Raw genomic sequence first — 7,500 nt, 5'->3', positions numbered from 1 at the left:
TGTGTGTGTGTGTGTGTGTGTGTGTGTGTGTGTGTGTGTGTGTGTGTGCTCTGATAAATACTCCGAATTTGGTCTAGATTAAATGTAAATTCCTTCTTTAAATATTTTGTTTCTATTATCTGATCGCTTTTGAAATACTGGCTCGTGTGTTTGGATTAGTTTAATTGCATTTTTTGTTTCTGTTTTTGTTTTGTTTGTTTGACACCAAAGTTCTGAATAAACTTCAGTCTTAACCAGTGTTGTGTTCTTAGGCATTTTATCATAGTTTAATTAACATTAGGAAAATGAATCGAGGCTGTTTGATATTATTAAAACAGGGAGAGTTGTAATACAATTATTTAATACACTTTTGGCTACGGGAAAGGGGATTGGATAATGCGATTTGAACTTTCGTTTGTTTATACTCCACAATAGGAGAAGTAACGGTTGTCACAAATCCGTCTATGACCTGAAGTACCGAGATAGACTTTGTTATTTGCTTCAACTTCATCACAATAAACACGTGGAAATATCCTACGAAGAAAGATACAAAGAAAGTGAGAATTTCCATTATACTATGGGATTAATTAAGGATGGATACTGTCGCAATAAGGGTTATAAGGTTGATTAATCCTCTTATTGAAGCCAACTGTTTCAATGCACGTGTCGAGACTGATTTGAAACACAGGGATTCGGCAGAAGCGTCAGATAACTAAATTGAGCAGCAATAAATCAGAAAAAATATGACCAAAAGATTACAATAGTGAGGATGGACGAAACGACTGTATTTGCATGTATCAAACCGTGTTCAGCTGAGACAAAACGAAAACTTTGGACGTGTGCAATATGTCAACCTACGTGTGTGTGTGGATGCGGTTGCTGTGTCAAGGCGGTATTCATTTGTATTCAGGTTGTGCACGAGGGCTCAGAAATGCAGGCCCTAAACACAAATATATTCATGGTAGTTCAGGGTCTCTCTAAATCATAGGGGACTGCAGTGGGTCAACATACCAAGGGCTGTCAGTTCTGTGTCTGGTAATGATCCCTTTGAGTATAACAAACCCTGCGGAATCATCATCCCTGGTTTTAGAGGAAGGTAGAAAGAAGGAGGGAGAGAGGTGGGGGGGGGAGGGGGAGGGAAGAAGACGAAAGAGATAGAGAAAGAGAGAGAGAGTGAGAAAGTGAGAGAAAGAGAGTGAGAGAGAGAGAGAGAAAGAGAGAGAGAGAGAGAGAGGAGAAAGAATAGGGAGGAAGGGAAAGTGGACTAACAGAGATTGAGAGAAACGGAGAGACGGAGAGAGAGAGGGAGAGCGGACTAATAAAAATTGATGGAGAGAGAGAAAGAAAAAGAGAGAGAGAGAGAAGAGAAAGAAAGAAGAGAGGGAGAATCGGGGAGGGGAGAGAGAGAGAGAGAGAGAGAATAAGGAGGAAGGGGTAATAAACCCCTACGATCCGTGACGTCTAAATCATGACGAAATTTGGCCAAAGGGCGGGTGACGGGAAAACATCGTCATGGGAAATTGTTGGCATGGGCCGCGCGACGGTCACATAGCATCATTAATTAGTATATTTGCAGTACGAGAATTCCTTCTGGCACTGTAATAGATGATTTTTTTTCTCTCTTTTTTTTAGAGAGAGGAGTAGGAAGAGAGGAAGGGAGTAGGAAAGAGGGAGAGAGAGAAAGAGGGGGGGGGGGAGAGGAAGGGAGTAGGAAAGAGGGAGAGAGAGAAAGAGGGGGGGGGAGAGGAAAGAGAGAGAGAGAGGGGGTGGGAAGAAGAAGAAGAAGAGAGAGAGAGAGAGAGAGAGAGAGAGAGTATGGAGGGTCATTATCAGACGGAACCGTCGACCTCACTTCGCTCCCTCCATATTTCCTGCAGCTGCCCCCTACACCTCCCTGCAGCTGGGACGCTCCCTGCTTGTGCCCGAGGATGACCCAGTCTACTCAGTTCGTGTCCTGGGCTCGACGTGATAAGGTCAGGCCAGCCGTACAGGGACCCTGCACCCGCGCTTTACCCTCAGACATCGTCTCGTGTTCCCCTCACTTGTACTCTTATTAATAAAGAGTCAGGCCGCCATGCAGCTACGACTACCCCTGCTAGCCATTGCACAAGGGTTCACAGACTCTTACAGAGAGAGAGAGAGAGAGAGAGGAAGAGAGAGAGAGAGAGGAGAGAGAGAGAGAGAGAGGAAGAGAGAGGGAAAGAGAAAGAAAGAAATAGAGAGAGAGAGGAAGAGAGAGAGAGAAAGAGAGAGAGAGAGACTGAGCGAAAGAGAGAGAGAAAGAGAGAGGGAAAGAAAGAAAGAAAGAGAGAGAGAGAGAGAGAGAGAGGTCGACGAGGACGCAGCAAAAGGATCCCCGGAAGGTCTTAGAGGATTACGTACTGAACCTGATGTGGATCTGAACGAAGGGGAAGAAAACAGGAAGAACAAGAAAAGAAAGAAGGAAAGAGAGGAGAGAAGAGGGAGAAGGAGAGAGAGAGAGAGGGTGGTGGGAAAGAGATAGACGGAGGGAGAAAGAGAAAGGAGAGAAAGAAAGAGAGTTAGAGAGAAAGAGAGAGAGAGGAGACAAAGAAAGAGAGTTAGAGAGAGAGAAGAGGGAGGGAGGGAAGAAGAAAAAGACGGAAGAAAGAGAGACAGAGAGAGAGGGAGGTGAGAGGGGAAGAGAGAGGGAGGGAATAAGAAGAGGACGAGAGAGAGAGAGGGGGGGAGAGAGATAGAGAGAGAAAAATAAAGAGAGGGAGAAGAGAGAGAGAGAGAGAGAAGAAGAAGAAGAAGACGAGAGGGGGGGGGTAAAAAGGAAAGACAGGAAGAAGACGAGAGAGAGAGAGGGAGGGGGAGACAGAGAGAGAGAGAGAGAGAGAGAGAGAGAGAGGAGAGAGAGAGAGAAACGAACAGAAAGGAATTGGAAATGAAGTACGCCTCTTTGTACTTCTCAAAGTACAAAGAGGAGAAACATTTGAAAAGAAAAAGAAAAATGAATTCCTTATTCTCTCAGTTCCTGCATCCGCCTAGGTGTCCATGTGTATTCATGTACACACGCGCAAATGAGTGCACACACACGACACATCTTGTGTTTATGCATTTATATGTGTATGTGTATATATGTGTAGATGTATATATATGTGTGCGTGTGTGTGTGTGTGTGTGTGTGTGTGTGTGTGTGTGTGTGTGTGTGTGTGTGTGTGTGTGTGTGTGTGTGTGTGTGTGTGTGTGGTGTGTGTGTTGGAGAGAAGAGAGAAAAAAAAAGAGAGAGAGAACCAAAGAGACAGACAGACAGACAGAGAGACAAAGGCAGACAGCTACAATCCTCTCCACGTACACATCCCTCTCTCATACATTTTATGCCGAACAGTATGTGTATCTTTAAAAACCGACTCGCCGATGCAAAGGGATTTTCAAAACGAAAGACCTCTCGGCCTCAGGGATACCCTTCACGCAGATTTTCGTTGGCTTGGACCCTAAGCTCTCCTGCAACATCCCTGTGTTGCTTTGTTTTTCAGAAAATACAGGAAGTTGAGATGTTTTGTTTTTTTTTTGTAAAATTTTAAACTGATTTTTTTTTTCTCTCTCTCTCTTTTCTTTAATTTCTTTATTCTTGGTTTCAGAAAGATACAGAAAAGATCATATATATTTTTTATTATTATTCTATATTTATTTTTTTTTATTATTTTTTTTTTTTTATCGACGATTAATAGTGAATTTGATTTTAAATGTTTGTTAGAGATTTCGTCACGTAATTAGGAATGGAGTTAATTAATAATATGTGTTGTTTGTTAGCATTAGTCTACTTATTACGTAATTCAATTTTTTAGTATTTATGGTCATTAATATACATCATTACTCTTATTCTCTCTCTCTAACTCTCTCTCTCTCTCTCTCTCTCTCTCTCTCTCTCTCTCTCTCTCTCTCTCTCTCCTCTCTCTCTCTCTTTTCTCTCTCTCTCCTCTCTCTCTCTCTCTCTCTCTCTCTCTCTCTCTCTCTCTCTCTCTCTCTCTCTCTCCTCTCTCTCTCTCTCTCTCTCTCTCTCTCGCATTTTTCTCATTACTGATCAGATTTGTTTGCTGTTGAATTTCCGGAGAATCTGGCAACCTCTTTTAGACAACCGGCAGAGAGCTTCACTTCCTTTATAAGCGGATGAGTTCGATTCTGGACTTAGTACCCCAGGCAATGTGGCATGTGGGGTGTGTTTTCTTTCTCTCTCACTCTCATCTCGCTCTCATCTCTCTCTCTCTCTCTCTCTCTCTCTCCCCCCTCGTCTCTCTCCTCGTCCTCTCTCTCCCTATCCCTCATCCTCATCTCCTCTCTCTCTCTCTCTCTCTCTCTCTCTCTCTCTCTCTCTCTCTCTATTTCGTTCCCCTTACCTCTCCGAATTTTTCCTTCTCCCCTTGTTTCTGGCGTCAAAGAAAGCAAAACATCTGCTGCAATACTCACTATTAATGATATCATATAATATTACATATATAATATTTCGTCAACGAAAGTAATAGTCACTTAAAACCCTTAAGAGCAAGGGTTGCCCGTGTGAAGATACAGCATGGGCGTTAATACGTTGTAGCTTTTATGCCTTTGATGCTGCCACTTTGCCCCGCCAGCTATGTTTTTTCCTTTGTGTGGGTGTTGAAGGAGGAGGTACTGTGCTTGCAGTCGCTATCCTGCTCTTGGCTATCATTGCGTTTTTAGTAGAGTGCACTCACCTTATGTTGTTGAGATTTTAGTACTGTGGGAGTGTGACAGATCCATTTTGCGTTTTATAGTAAAATAATAATGATGATGATGATGATGATGATGATGATGATAATGATAGTAATAATAATAATAATACGTGCCTTTATAAAATCTTATTTCTACAGTGATATTTTTTTTCTCTATATGTGCATGTATGTGTTTGTGTGATGTTTATTATATTTTGTGTTACCCTTTTTATCACTGATTAAAAGTAAATTTTTTGGTTTCCTTTTTATTCGATTATAACAATATTATATAAAGACTTTTGTAAGAGAAAATTTTTTTTTTTTTGTAAAGATAAAAACAGTCGACGCCTGATGGTAACGTGACTCTACATTACTCTACACCTAACTTTTCACAAGTCCTTATTACCATACGAACCGGAACGTGACAACAGGTAACTTGTTCAGGTTGGTGTCCCTTGTGAATGACCTGCATGACCACTGTGGGATGACACTTGTGGGAACCATCAGGGCTAACAGAGAGGAAGTGCCATCACGGACGAAAGAAATGGATAACCGTGAGTTGGGTTCAAGTGCATTCCTCTTTTAAACCAACACTTTTTCTCGTGTCTTATTTTCCATCCGCATCGAAGAAGAAGCCTGTGCTATTGCTGTCTCCGATGCACTTAGAGCCAACACTAGGAAACGCAGGGAAACCAGAAATCGTTGTCTTTTACAATTCATCTATGACCAAATGTCCAAAGCAGAGAACCGCCTCCTAGTCGCATACTGTAAGAAGTGCCCATCAAAGAAACACAGGAAGACGCGCTTCTACTGCACCATGTGTGACCTGTCTGTAATCCGCGGTCACTGCTATGCCCCGTGTGTGGATTGCGAGATGTTCTAGGGATGTAAAAGAAAACTGAGGCTCGTGTCTGTTTACTATCGTCATATCACGTATTAGTGCATGCCTGAATCTAAAAACAAATGTATATATATAAAAAATTATATATATAAATATATATAATATAAATATATATTATATATATATATTATATATGGTTGTGTGTGTGTGTTGGTGTGTGGGGGTGTGTGTGTGTGTGCATCTATGTATGTATATATATGTGAATATGAATGTGCACAAGGCCGGGAGCTAGAAGGGCCAAAGTCCAAAAATGCCAGCTGGTATTCTTTGTTCCTGCCGTTTCTGTAAAGGTCAGTCTCATCAAAACCTCAGGGACGGCACTCGAGCATTGTTTCAACGGCCAAAGTCACCTCTAAATCATGGTATATCGCAACGCGTGACTAATTACAGCGAATGGCTGTAATTGGGCATCGGTCCCGGCGGGCCCTTTAGGGTTTGGTCATGTTCTTATTTACGACACTATCATTTTCAGTCTGCAGGTAATACATTTCGCAGATACAGATAGGGCAAAATTAATATGTCTGTATACAGGATTCTCATAGAGAGAGAGAGAGAGAGAGAGAGAGAGAGAGAGAGGAGAGAGAGAGAGGAGAGAAAAAAAAAAAAAAAAAAAAAAAAAAAAAAAAAAAAAAAAAAAAAAAAAATTATATATATATATATATATATATATATATATATATATATATTATATATATATATATATACATATACATATGTATATATATATACATATATATATATTAAGCATAAAGTCCATCCAACACTGATGTAATCAAGACGAGATTTACTTTCATGTATTTAATTGCATTTCCTCGCAATTATTATTATTATTATTATTATTATTATTATTATTATCACTATTATTATCAAGATGGTGTCTCGGGAGATCAGATTCATGAGATACGCGTATCACCTGTTTCGTGATGGCTCTTAAAATAGATCAAAGATTACTTTTAATTCATCTTGACGAGAGCGAACTGATAGGGGGGGGGGGGGGGAGCAGTTATCAGTATTTTTTGATTTTTTTTTTTTTCGTTTTTTTTTTCCTTATTCTCTTTGATTTGTTTGTATGTCTATTGACACACAATCGATGAGGAAAGAAAGAGAGGTGTGGTTGTGTGCATTTGTGTCTACGCTTTTGTAGATATTCTCTCTCTCTCTCTCTCTCTCTCTCTCTCTCTCTCTCTTCCCCCTCTCTTCTCTCTCCCTTTTTCTCTCTCTCTCTCTTTTCTTCCTTCCCTCTCTCCCTTTCTCTTTCTCCATTCCCCCTTCACTCCCCCTCCTTCCCTCTCCTTCCTTCTCCCCTCTCCCTTCTTCCCTCCCCTTCTCTCCTTTCCTCTCTCTCCACTTCCCTCTCCTTCCCCCCCTCCCTCTCCCTCCCTCTCCCTCCCTCTCTCTCCCTCTCCCTCCCCCCCTCTCCCTCCCTCTCCCCTCCCTCCCTCCCTCCTTCCCCTTTCTTCCTCCCTCCCTTCCCTCTCCCCCCTCCCTCCCTCCCCCCCTCCCCCTCCCTCCCTCCCTCTCGCACCATAACCTACCCTTATCTCCTATCCCTTCCCCTCTCCCTTTCACCTCCCTCTCTCTTCCCTCTCTTCCACCTCCGCCTCTTTTCTCTCCCAGAACAGGAGACGAGAACGCGAGCCTGAAATAAAAATGGTAATTACGTCATTACGAACTGACGGCGTGTTTGCCTCTCCCTCTCTCCGTTTGCTTGATTTTCGAAGCGACTTTGATGTCGCCTTCGTCATCAGCCTTGTGTGTGGCGAGAAGGAGGAATCGAGGGGATAATGTGGGCTTTTCTCTCTCTCTCTCTATCTCTCTCTCTTTTTCTTTTCTTTCTTTCTCTCTCTTTTTTCATCTCTACTCCTCTCTCTCTCTCTCTTCTCTCTCTCTCCTTCTCTCTCTCTTTTTCCGCCCCTTTCCCCCTCTCTC

This window comes from Penaeus monodon, chromosome 2 (genome assembly GCF_015228065.2).
Source record: "Penaeus monodon isolate SGIC_2016 chromosome 2, NSTDA_Pmon_1, whole genome shotgun sequence".
Taxonomy (NCBI): domain Eukaryota; kingdom Metazoa; phylum Arthropoda; class Malacostraca; order Decapoda; family Penaeidae; genus Penaeus; species Penaeus monodon.
The sequence above is the reverse complement of the archived record's forward strand: the minus strand, read 5'-3'. Positions refer to the sequence as shown.